Source organism: Onthophagus taurus, chromosome 3 (genome assembly GCF_036711975.1).
Source record: "Onthophagus taurus isolate NC chromosome 3, IU_Otau_3.0, whole genome shotgun sequence".
NCBI classification, from domain to species: domain Eukaryota; kingdom Metazoa; phylum Arthropoda; class Insecta; order Coleoptera; family Scarabaeidae; genus Onthophagus; species Onthophagus taurus.
This window is the reverse complement of record NC_091968.1, coordinates 9,512,595-9,526,131: the sequence shown is the minus strand read 5'-3', so window position 1 is coordinate 9,526,131 and position 13,537 is coordinate 9,512,595. Positions and strand designations below refer to the sequence as shown.

General features: G+C 35.5%; 1 long non-coding RNA gene across 1 annotated transcript; it reads left to right on the top strand.

The window, feature by feature from the left end:
- Window positions 1-10,041: 10,041 nt before the first annotated feature.
- On the top strand, window positions 10,042-11,070 carry LOC111420779 (uncharacterized). Its single transcript, XR_002707124.2, has 3 exons — window positions 10,042-10,537; window positions 10,595-10,655; window positions 10,774-11,070. It is a non-coding gene; the product is annotated as an uncharacterized lncRNA (long non-coding RNA).
- The last annotated feature ends 2,467 nt before the right edge of the window (window positions 11,071-13,537 follow it).

Below are 13,537 nucleotides of genomic sequence, written 5' to 3'. Positions count from 1 at the left end.
AAAGAAAAAATGACAGTTGAGGATTCATTGGCATGTTTTGCACCAGCGATGTTGGGTTGCAATCGGAATTGATTGTTTTTGTCGCATTTTTGCCGATTGCGGTAAAAAAGTCATTTAGTTCTTGAGCTGTGATATGTTCAGTATTTGTTGTTTGTTGTCTTATTAGTTGCCCTGTTTATAATCTTTCAAATAGCTTTCTGTTTGTTATCTGATATGCTGATTTCTCTTGTTATGTGAGATCTTTTATTTTCGTCTATTTTCTTTAAATATTGGGTTCTGAAGTTTCTGTATACTTGTTTACTTTGCTTATCTTTTCTCACCTGCTTGATTACTTCTAGGGAGTCCAAGTTGTTTTTCATTTCTTTTAATTCGTCAGTGCACCACTCTATATGGTTTTCTACCAATACATTTGTTTTTAGAAGTTTCATAGGGAAACATTTGTCGAATGTGTTTTTAAATTCAGCAAAGAATTTATCGTAGTCAGATGGTAAACCCTCAAGAATGTCGACCCTGTTCCTCTTGCGAACTTCATTTATGAATGTCTCTATTTTATCATCTGTAACTATTCTCTTCATTTGCAGGTCAACCGAAATACGAGTGCCACTCAATTCAAATTGCAACAGCTGCCCCATGTGATCTCCTATATGGAAATTAATTGTTCGCACATATGTTACACATGTTCTTGATTCACAGGTTACTTTAGAAAGTTCTCTAGTCAGGACGCGGAAGGCAAAAGACGAATACAATTCCTCAAACTCACTTTGGATCGTACTTGTTGCATCACGTTAATGTTGTAATCACCCGCAATAAAAATCGTCTTTACATCATGCTTAGTTACCTCTTCGAGTATAGATCTAAAAGATTCAAAAATAACGCCTTTATTACCTTCAGTTGATCTATATATCGCCAATATGTTGTTTTCTTTTCCAATTTTTATTTCACTTATTTCCATATCTAATTCTAAGGAATTTGATTTTATTTCAATCAACTCTTTTGCGGGGATTTGTGGTTTCACATAAATTGCTACACCCCCCTGTTTAAACCGTTTTCGTGAGAAATATGTTGCCAACCTGTAGTTCTGTAAATGTGTAGCCTCTATTTTATCCTCTTTGCACCAGTGTTCTGTTACACATAGGATATCAACAGCATAACTATGCAGCACCTCAGTAAGGGCGTCTGCTTTATTTGTAATAGACGGAAGGTTTATGTTTAACAGCGCCGCAGACTTAGCGACAGAACCTTCTACCGTGGTTACTTCGGGTATCTTCTGTAATTGCTATTCATAGTCTATTGCTGCAATAAGGACTTCTACTGCTTTTATGTATTCATTACAGCTCTTGCTTCTCGTGTCGTGTTCAGCATTCCAACTTCTTCTTTTACGGTTGCAGCATACAGCTTGTTCGTCCTTGTCGCAACATTCAGAAAAGGAGTGACCATGTTGACCGCAATGACCACATGTTTTGGTGAGTTTATATTTTTCGGCTATATGTCCGAATACCTGACAATTATAACAGCGTGAAACTTCCAAAAAGTCTTCTACCCTCTTCGAATAGTAGTCTATATAAGTGCGACCCCGATTTAGCAATATATTTCTAACCCTTCCACTTACTTCTACAACCATATTGAAAACATTTTTCTGCTTATTCCCGGTTCTAAATAATGGTACGCACTCATCTTTTTAATATATATCTCATAAGTTCCTTGTCTGCTATTTCCCGATTTATGTTATATAAATATAATAAGCCTTGGTCTCCGTGTTTTGGCTTTCTGATTTCTAATTCCTGATTTTCGCCTTTTTTTTGTTTTACAATATCGATATCTACCTGACTTCCGCCTTCTATAAGAATTCGCCCTCTTTTGAGCTCCGTCTTGACAATCGGAGCTTGTTCATGTCCTCTTCACTACAAGTTATTGCATTTCAAATCTTCCTCACTTACCTATTCAACCGGATATTCTTATTCAAACCGATTCTTCAAGACAAACAAATCGTTGGAACAATTCATCTAAAATCATGATAGGATATATTCTAGTATATCTAGTTGTTGGTATGATCGGGGTCATACCCAACAACACGGCAATCAAGTATTTCTACTTCTAGGTTTAGTGTTAGTTCTAGTTTTAGTTCAATAAAAATATGCAACATAGTGATATTTAATGTTAACTAGCACTGTCACTGGAATTAACACTAGACCTAGAACTAAAACCAATCGGGTTTAGCCGTCTTAGGAAACGTACGGCAAAACCCGAATATTTCTAGTTCTAGGTCTAGTATTAGCTCTGGTGACAGTGTAGGTCTAGTGTTAGTTCTACTTTTAGTTCAACGAAAATATAAAACAATATGACACTGAATAACAACTAAAACTAGAACTAACACTAGCATTAAAACTAACATTTGACCTAGAACTAGAACTAGACCAGAAACTACTTCGGGTGTAGCTGTGCTACGGCTAAACAGAATGTTTAGAATGTTCAGAATGTTTGAGCAGAATCTTTAATCAGTTTAATTTCAGCTGGCGCAGGTTCCTCATTATGTTTAGAATGCAAATATTGTAAAAAAATCCTTCTGGCATATCTTATTTCATTAGAAAACCAGTTTTCCGTGAATTTTTGCATGAATTTCTCATTATCTCTAATACATCAAATATGAAAAAAAATTCTTTGTGTACTAATTCTGCACCTAATTCTATTCATCGTCGGGTCGAAGAGATTGTTCCGTTCTCGGGAGCATTTCCAATGCAGACGAAAGGACAATGTCTGCGAACCTCACATCGTCACCAGAAAACGATGTCGATACACAAAACAATGGATTCTAGCTACTGCCTTCTCGCTAGAAACTTGTATAAGGAAAATGATCCACAATCACGTTCCCACTCTATTAACCCGAATGCGAAATACTACTGATCTTAAAAACAGTTGTAGGATTGAATTTCTATTTGGAATGATCTGAAGACATCACGATAAAGAAGGGGAGAATTTATCCTGTGGAAATTAGGGTGCGGACCGAGAAGGAAATTACATTTTCCGGGGAGAAAAATCTCCGCCAATTTTCGGCGCCGCACGGTAGTGGCGGGGTAAATAATAAGGGGGGCAAATTGCCGCCAACCCTAGAAACTCGATAATGCAAATGCGACACAAATTCTACGCGTGTGTGACGGCACCCTAATAGGAAAAGTTTTTGCTCTTTTCGTGCCGACTCAATCAGCACTTTTTGCCACGAGTTAGGCCACTTTCTAAATATGATTTTCGACCGACCGAATTCGAAAAAGTTTTAGTTACCCACTTCAATAAGATCCTAACATAAGTAGAAAAAAAATTTTATTAAAAAACAAATTATTTGGATTAAATGTTAAAAACTATTCCGCGTTGATAATCAATAATTGATTGAAATTAAAATTCGTAACGGCAAACAATTAAAAAGCACATCGCCCGATATTATGGGTTTAAACATTTATCCAGCCGATCGCGACGCCGCCCGATTTAATCCAACAGACCTACCCCTAATTGTATGTGTTTTGCTCGCGTTCGTGAATTATTTCGTAGTCGGCCAAACAATTTCCAAAACTCGTGTATACACAAAATTTCATTAATACATTATTCGATTACATTTTTTTTTTCATTTTTAACTTCGAAGAAATGTTAAATACAATTTTTAAAACGATGCATAATATTCCCTATACAGGCAGAAACTTAATAAAGATTTAATTACGATTACGCAGACGCAAATACAACCATCATTACAACGAAAGCGTAAATCACTTGATACTATGACGGTTAATAAAGCGACGTGATTGAACGTACAACACCCAAAACGTTTTGATTTATTACTTGATATTCACAAAAAAGATATTTTATGGGGATACCAAATTATGACGAATAATGTTATACTTTACTGATTTCGTCGTGTAATTATCATCAGGAATTAAGTTGGAATCGATTTGATCTAAAATAAAAAAGTTTGCTTTCCAAATCTCGAATAGAGTATCATTTGTAGGTTGGTAAATGCTTGTTGTTGGATATGACCCTAATTGGACTTTACATTACCCATTCTGTGTATTAAGTGCCGCTTCAGTTTTGGTATTTTTAGCCGTGAAACTGTCCTTCAGTTTAGCCACCATTCAGTATCATTTGCTAATTGAGATCATTACACCTTAGTTTTTGCTATCGTCACCGAGATATTATCTAATATGTTATACAGTAGAGAAGATAGTTGAGAATTAGAGTTGGGTTTATCTATATCTCCATCATGACCATCACCTTCAAATCTCAGTTTTTTAGACAATCGCCCGTAGTTGTAATTAAGTTATTCCTCCACGTTGGCTTCGATCATCTTTACCAACTAGCCATCTTGTCAGACAGTGTTCTAAGTTTTTACACATCGAATAGTTATAACCAATTTTTCTTCGATTTTAGGATCTCATTATTCCATTAACTCCATGGGAGATTCCATCGGGAAGCATCTTATGTCCTTGCTTGGTACACCGCCTATTTTGTGCTTTTATGGATTTAGTCTGTCTATTGTAACCTTTAAAAATTTCAAAATCTAAATAAATCTTCAACATTTATTTTTGTTTACGCCAACAGCAAGTACAGTGTAACTAGCTGTCACTGTATTCCAAGTGGTGGTGAAACTGATGAGGAAATGATCAGAAGTTAGTAGAAATTCTTACAGGAGTAAAGGAAGAGAATTTATGTATTTATATCATGTGATGTCAAAGAAAACGACTACAAACTACATGTTCAGAAAAAGGAAGAATCGAGAGATAGAAAAGCAAAGGATCGCCAGAAAATAATGAAATTTAAATATTGAGGAAAATTTAATTACGGTGTTTTCTTGTGTTGTAACTTAATTATCTTGTTTTTATGACAACTTTTAATGAAAGATAAACGTTAGGTTTGTGCAAAAAGATGAAAAATGTGGTGAGAAATTCCTTTCTCAAAGGAATCTGGGAGTAATGCGAGACAAAACTCTCTCATGGAAAGGACATTCGCAGGGAGTTTTACACAAAGCTAGACTATCCTTGTGGACTTGACGTAGTCTTTGTGGAAAAAATTAAGGTCTGACCCCTGAAATTAAAAAATGAATTAATCGGATTTTTGGCCAGCAGGATTAAAAGTAAAACAGCTTTTTAAAATAGCTAATATTTCGATTGTTTTTTACAATCTTCTTCAGAGCATTTTATTGCTAAAAGATTTTACAAACAAAAACGTAAGTGAAGCAACCACATTTAAAAAGCAAAAAATATAACTTACTTGTATCTCGAAGTGGCGTAAAATCTCAAAATTCGTCAACATTAAATTGATCAAAAACATGTTAAAAATATTAACTCTATTTAATTAATATAAATCTAATTAAAAAACTAAAAAAACATATCATTGGAGAAAGTTGAAGTGTTATTAGGAATAAGCTATGTAAGTTGGGTGAATTATTGTGGTTAAACTTATCTAAGGCAAACAAATAAGCATAAATGTTGCTAAGGTTTTGAGTATCTGTTTTAAAATTTACAGTATTCTGTGTATAATTGATATGTACCATCTCCAAGAACAACCTGTTATAATAATTACTTTCTGAATCCAAGATTTTTACATCCTGAAAATCAAATTCATGTCCGCACTCCAAAACGTGTTGGGATAAGCATTTTCTTTTCTAGCTTACAATCACTTGCATGTTTTGAGATTTTACACTTCAACCACTGATTGGTCTGACCAACATACTTTCCATCACAACCCTTGCATGAAACACAATAAATCAAGTTGGATCTAAAATTATTATCAGTCTTGTCCTTAAGTTTAGTAAAATGGTTTCCTAATTTGTTATCATAACAGTCAATGATCCTTATGTTATCAATACATTTCAACGTTTTCTTTAACTGGTCGCTTAACCTTCCTATGTATGGAAGCTTTTTATAAGCGAAACGCTCTGTATTAATTAATTCAGGACCAGTTAAATTGATTTGGTTGATATTATTATGTGAATACGTTGAAAACAAAAGTCTGTTGACAAAATTTGTTCTAAGAAAATTGAGATTTTTTTGTAAAAACTGATTATCACAGATATTTGAAACTCTGTGTTTCATGCCAAGAACGGTGGAAATTTTATGTTTTAAATTGTGACTTGACAAATAATTCAAATAGCGTCCCGAGTACGTCGGTTTGACAAACCAATCAAATTGAATGATGTTATTTTCATTTCTTATCATTTTCATGTCTAGGAACGAAATACAGTTGTCTTTTTCGATCTCAATTGTGAACTGAATGCTCGGATGAAAACTGTTAAACAAATTTAACGTTAAATCTATATCACCTTTATGTACTCCAATGATCAAATCATCAACATACTTTTTGATAAAACTGATGCGAAACCCCGAATTGTTATTAACTAACATCTCATCCAACGCGAAATCCATCACCATCAGAGCTAGAACCGGCTATATTTTAGAGCCCAGAGGGGTGCCGTCTATTTGATGGTAAATTACATTATCGAAGATGAAAATTGAAGTATCAAAAATAAGTTTCAAGCCAAACAAAAAGGTGTGTTTGTCCCATGAGCAATGGTCAGCAATTAAATGCCATTTTTCCTTCACAATCCTGTCAACCAATTCCAACGGAATGACAGTAAAAAGGCTAACAACATCTAAAGATATTAAAATGTGATCCTGAGGAAGATTATAGCCCCTAAATACATCCACAAATTGAAAGGTGTTGGTAGTGTTGTAGTTAGTTCTATTGTTAAAAGTTGAACCCAAAAATGTAGCAATGTGACCTGACAAGGCGTATGATGCCGCACCAATCGATGATATGATCGGCCTTAAGGGTTATGTATTTTTGGCAAAAGTATTGAGTTAAGGATCAAGGATTGAGTTATTCTTTTCTCTTTTCTCTCTAGCAAGATCAGACAAATTCGATGAGACTGCAATCTGTTTTAAATTATCACTAGTGATTTTAATTTCTAAATTAAGAGTACTTGCTGCCCACCTGCTCCTAATGTGTTCTATCTTCCTAATGAAGTTGAACGTATTGGTATCCAGCAAATTGACCCAATTCCTCGTGTTGTTACCTATATGAGTAGGAATGAGTCCATTTCTTCTGCATTTGATAAAAAATGTGAGACGATTCTTCAATTTAGCCAGCTTGATGTTAAGACATGTCCATTTCTTCAAGGTTATCGTGTCTCGAACACCATGATTTCTCGTAACTTCTTCATAAAACCCCATGACTATAAGTATTACAGCAAGAAGTATCATTGACCGCAACGTGAGCAGCAATTGTATGTATGTATGTATGCGTACAGGAATTGCGGAAGTGCGTAATTTTTACGCGCACTTAGGCCCCAGTGATCCCCTTTCAGCAATTAAAAAATTAATTAATCGCATTTTCGGTCAGCAGGATTAAAAGTAAAACAACTTTTTAAAATAGCTAATATTTCGATTGTTGGTTACAATCTTCTTCAGAGCATTTTACTGTTAAAAGATTTTACAAAGAAAAACGTAAGTGAAAAGCAACCATATTTAAAAAGCAAAAAATATAACTTACTTGTAACTCGAAGTGGCGTAAAATCTCAAAATTCGTCAACATTAAATTGATCAAAAACATGTTAAAAATATTAACATTAAATATTAAAATATTAATACCTATTAATTAAAAAGTCGAAAAACTTAAAAATAAAACGTGGAACAAGCAGACGCAAGACGCACGACCATCTTTTTGCTTTTTAAATATGGTTGCTTCACTTACGTTTTTCTTTGTAAAATCTTTTAGCAATAAAATGCTCTGAAGATGATTCTAGGCGGAAGTATTTGCTATTGACATGGGTGCTAAAATCCTTCTTGAGAGAGGGATGAAGAATATGACAGTACGATTTTTCTCAGACAGTCAAGCCGCTCAAGCGCTGCTGGCAGTGAAACCGGTGTCGGCTCTAGTTAATGATTGTAAGAGAACATTAAATACACTGCTCAGCAGGGCTGAAGGAGACTTCACCTACTATGTACCAGTTCTTCTAGAATGAGTTGAATGAAGTTGTTTATTAACGTTGCCACTGTCATACTTGTCTAGCCGACGATTTTGAATGCCAACTATGTTCGGAGGATGAGGAGACGGTTATGTCACTGCTGTTCGTATCAGATTCTTGATTTTTGGGTCGCAGTTTGTCTCCCCTAATTTATGTAAATGTAAATATAATACCAGTCTCATTTCAGTACTACACTTTTCTGTTAAATTACAGTTTCTTTCCAGTCTTCTTCCTCTCCGTGCTTCATCTTTTTCTTCTTCCCTCTCTCCATTTTTGGCTTCCACAGTCTGCTTCTAGCTTACTCAATTTCCTCCGTATTCAGCATCTTTGGTCTATCACCAGTCTATTTCTACGGCCTCCCCTCCGCTCTATGTCAATCACTTCTCAGCACTACATTTTTCTGCCAAATTTATTTCTTACTTTTACAGTTTCTTTCTAATCTTCTGCATCTTTTTCCTATTTCCTGTCCAAGTTACTTTTTGGCTTCCGATGTCTTGTTCTAACTTGCCAACCCAACCCAATTAATTTGTTTCTTTTAACTGTTTGGGATACAGATAAGGAGATCCCATAATAGTATCCACTAAATAGTACAAAAGACTATAATACAAAAGCAAAAGAAAACTACGCAGTTGACATTAATAAATTTAGTTAATAAAATAAATTAATAAAGTAAAAATATTATAGTTTGAACAGTGACGATTGTAAGTTGACATCATTCGCGGCAGCGACGAGTTATAATACGCGTTTGTTGAGAAAGCGGATAGTCGAAACAAACATTGATCTCGTGTGGGATAATTCGGAACAGCAAATGCAATTTGTACCACAAGCTCGAGCGAGTCAATCGATCCACTGATCAATTTATACAGAAATAACACATCAGAGGCCACTCGACGTCCCCGCAATGATTGCAAACCAAACACACTTTGCTCGTATGTACAGTAAGTAGGGTGAACTTGTGAGCCAAGTATCGTAAAAATCTTCTCTGTAAAGCCTCAATGTAGTCAACATTGGTAGTATACACAGGGTTCCAGACAACCGAAATGTATATCTAATCAAGAACACTGTTAACGTAAACCATGAATACAGTTTTAATGCAATGAAGATCAGTAAAAGGTTGATCAGCATTGAGGTCTTATATATAATCTAGAGTGCGTATGCTGTTGTCCCCACCACGCCTAAAATGAAGCCAGAAAGGTCGCCATGTTAGATGTACCAACTTAGCGGGAAATTCGAAATTCTTATATATACTTATGCAAGAATTTACATTACTATAAACTGGAAAGACAAAAAATAATAACCAACACAAAACATGTTAATTTTTTATTGATAAATAATTATTAATTATATAATATTTTAAAAGAACTTAATAATTTTTCACAATAACCCTTATAATTAACATAAACTAAGAAGAAAATATTTAAAACAATTCCAATTGATCACGTTAACCTTTTGCTTATAAATAATTGTTAGTTTATTTTAAAAGAACTGAACATTCCTTAATAATAACTTTACTTGAACTTCCATTATTAATTTCAAATTAAATAACCAGAAACATTTTATGGGCTGTTGTAAATAATCTTCCAAGCTACCAAATTATAAAAATATATGTAAAACAAAAAGAATTCGAAAACCTTCAACAAAAATAAAATTTTAATAAAAATAACAATATGTTTATGAGAATTGTGGGGTTATACTTGTAAGATTTGTAGGTACAATAGAGACTTGAAACTATAGCTAAGTTCAGGTTGGTACATCCAACATGCCTGACTTTCTGATTACCCCCACCACCACCACCACATACGCACTCTAGATTAAATATAAGACCTCAATATTGATCAGTACTGATAAATCCTAAGCGCCTGTTAGCTTTACGGAGTAACTCCTCAACATGGTAATTGAAAAGTAATTATGAATCCAGGACAACGCCAAGATCCTTCACCTCCGACAGTTTTTTTCAAATGGCCCGGTTTTTCTGCTGAATGCTATTTGATTGCATTTGTTATAATTTAAGTAAAGAAAATTGTTTGTGCAATAATAATAATGTTTAATTGTGGCAAAGAAATGTGCGTACAATAGTCAACAATACAAGACAATAATAATAATATTCAATAAAAAATGCAATTTGAGTATTCCTTTATTGAGTAGAAGGAGTATTGTAGTAACAATCGCTTCACTTTTCCTCTGAAGATGGGCAACTCAGAAATGTTGTGCTCTTTTGATGCGGTGCGGTGGAATGACGATCTTGTTCTTCTGACTAGTGTCATGTTGGTGGATATCACTATGAGATGAATATCTCATTTTGTTCTTATGCAGAAGGGTAACTGCCGCCAGTATGTAGACGCTTCTGTAGCTAACTCGCTGTCCTGCATACGCCAAAGCTCTAAGGACTTCCTTTTGCTGGATTAAGAGCTTGGAAGTTTGAGGCGATAATCCCCACACCTCGATGCCAAATTGAAGTATGGAATTAAAGTGGCTGAAGTAGGCGGTTCTAGCAGCTTCATGCGTTGAGACAATCCTTATTCTTCTGATGAGGTAGGTTGCTGTGGCTAACTTTTTTGTAGCGTATTCTATATGTGAATACCATTTCAGGTGGGAATCTATGTTAAGACCAAGGAATTTAATCGTATATCCCGTATCTGGCTCTCTATTGGTGAGTATAAGTGATTGCGTCTTTTTTTCATTCAGTCTTAGCTTATTGCTGGTGAACCACTCTTTCGCTTCTAGCTCGACTTCTTCGGACCTTTCGAGGAGTTCCTGTCTGACTCTAGATGTCACCAACAGCGAAGTATCATCAGCGAAAAGGCACGTCAAATCAGCCGTCAAGTTTTGTGGTAAGTCATTGATCTAGATCAGGAACAAAACCGGGCCCAGAACAGATCCCTGTGGCACTCCCTGCCGTATCTGTTTTCTTGCCGAGAATCTTCCTTTCCAGTAAACCACTTGAAGACCGAAAGTGAAGTACCCCTTATACCGTAGTACTCTCGGCATAATATCGTAGTACTCTTTAATCGTGACGTGCCGACTGTCCGTTACCTTCGTAGCATTACGCATATTAATCTAGAGCAATTTACTAGTGACCTGCATCTTGTTCCTTTTGAAACCTTATTGAGAATGAATTCTGTTAATGAGAAGGTGAATTATTTTAATAGTGAGATCATATCGCTGTTTGACCAACATGCACCTATAAAAAAGTGTACTTTCTCTAAAATTAACCCTCCTTGGTTAACTGAAAATTTAAAATTAATGATGAAACTTCGAGACGCTGCTAAGAAAAAATTCAAACAAACCGGTAGTAGCGGTACCTGGGAGTATTACAAAGATTTACGAAATTTGACTTCCCGTGCGGTAACAGCAGAAAAACGAGCATACTTTGATTTTGTAACTAATAACGTTACCAATAAAAACGTGTGGCATCGTCTCGAGTCCTTAACCGTAAAACGGAGGAAGCACGTTGACTTGCCTTGCTGTCTGAAGCAGGTTGCTGAACTTAACAACTTTTTCATTGACGGGGTAGCAGATGTGGCTAACAGTTTTCGCAATGTTGAGTATGATGTGGACATGTATGATTGTTCTCCTTTTCCAGACAGTAACTTTGAATTTTTACCGGTTACCGTTGACGCTATAAAAGATATTATCTATAACTCTAAATCGTCTTCAGCGGGTTCTGACGGTTTAAGTTCCCAGATGATAAAGCTGTGCTGCCCTACGATGTTGCCTTATGTTACGCATATTATCAACTCATGTTTGATGGAGAACACAGTTCCAGACTGTTGGAAATGTGCAATAGTCAAACCTATACCTAAAGTTTCAAAACCTTCGTCTTTTAATGACCTCCGGCCTATTAGCATCCTCCCATTTCTTTGTAAGGTCTTTGAGAGAGTGATCCAGAATCAACTGTCACAATTTGCCAATCTATATGATATCCTTCCACCTACTCAGTCTGGATTTAGGGAGGGGCATAGTTGTACGACGGCGATGTTGGCTGTTACGGACGACATTATGGAGGCTACAGATAGGGGCGATATTACAATAATGACGCTGTTGGATTATAGTAAGGCGTTTGATACGGTTAACCACATAATGTTGTTAAACATTTTAAAATACTTTGGTCTGAGTAAGTCTGGACGGCAACTCCTTGCTGGTTACCTAAATGATCGTTGCCAAGCTGTTCAAATTGATAATGTGCTGTCTGCTCCTAGACTGGTGGTGCATGGTGTCCCACAGGGTTCAATAATCGCGCCACTCTTGTATACCTTATACACTTCACTTATTTTTAAAGGCATTAAATTTAATAAGTTTCATATGTATGCTGATGATACTCAGCTGTATTACTCTTTCAAACCTGAGGAATATATTGCTGCTCAAGAGAAAATCAATCTGGACCTCCAAACCCTGTGGGTAACATCAAATATGCATCAGTTGAAATTGAATCCAGCTAAATCTGCGATTGTGCTGTTCAGCAATCGGCGTGTCTGTGTGGAGTTGAAAAATCTAATAAACATTAACATGGATGGATGTACCCTCCCCATTGTCGAGGAGGCTAAGAGTTTGGGTCTTTCTTTGTCCAATGATTTTAGATATGGCACTCAAGTTAGCCGGTACATAAAAAATGCATATATGGGCCTGCGGATAATATATCCTCACCGCTCGTGTCTTCCTACTCGCTTAAGAAGGAGACTATGTGAAGCACTTGTGTTGTCACAATTTAATTACTTGGTTCCAGTGTATCACCCTGCGATTGGTACTCTTGATGCTAAACGCATTCAAGTAGATCAAAATAACTGTTTAAGATTTATTTATAATATCCGTAAATACGATTCCATAACTCATAAACTAACTGAAGCAGGGTGGTTGTCAATGGGTAATAGAAGACAACTTCACACGCTGCTATTTTATAATAAATTAATTAACTCTGAAACTCCTGAGTATTTATTTAATAAAATTCGTTTTAACTGTTTGGTTCGGACTCGTGATACAAGAGGAAGATACGACATTTATCCCCCGTATCACAGAACTTCAATGTTTAAACGTTCATTTTCCTATCATATATACAAATCATATAATGAGTTGCCTATTGAGCTTAGGATTGCTGATGTGGCGCGGTTTCGAATGGCACTTTATGCGGGGCTACTCGAGAGTCAGACTTTGATTATCAGTCAGGGACGATATTTGAATGTATTGGGCGACGCTTTCAGTTGGTAGCACTTTTTGGTTATTTGACGGTCTAGCATATTTGATTTTGCTTTTTCTATTTTCATTTTTCTTGTTTTCGTTTAATTTTTGATATCTTTATATTAAGTCTGTAAAATTTATATATGCGCATTTTTCTTTTTTCTCTTCTCTTAATTGTGTCTGATGTAGATTGATTTAAGTAATCGGAATGTGAATTAATGTTAGTTTTATTAGTATTATTAAATCTTTTTATTTTTGTATACTTTATTTTTTTTTCTCTTTCTTTTGTATCAGGGTGACAATGGAAGATCAGGTCGTTGTTCCTGAATTGTCGCCCGGCGGTTGTGCGAAGCGAATAGT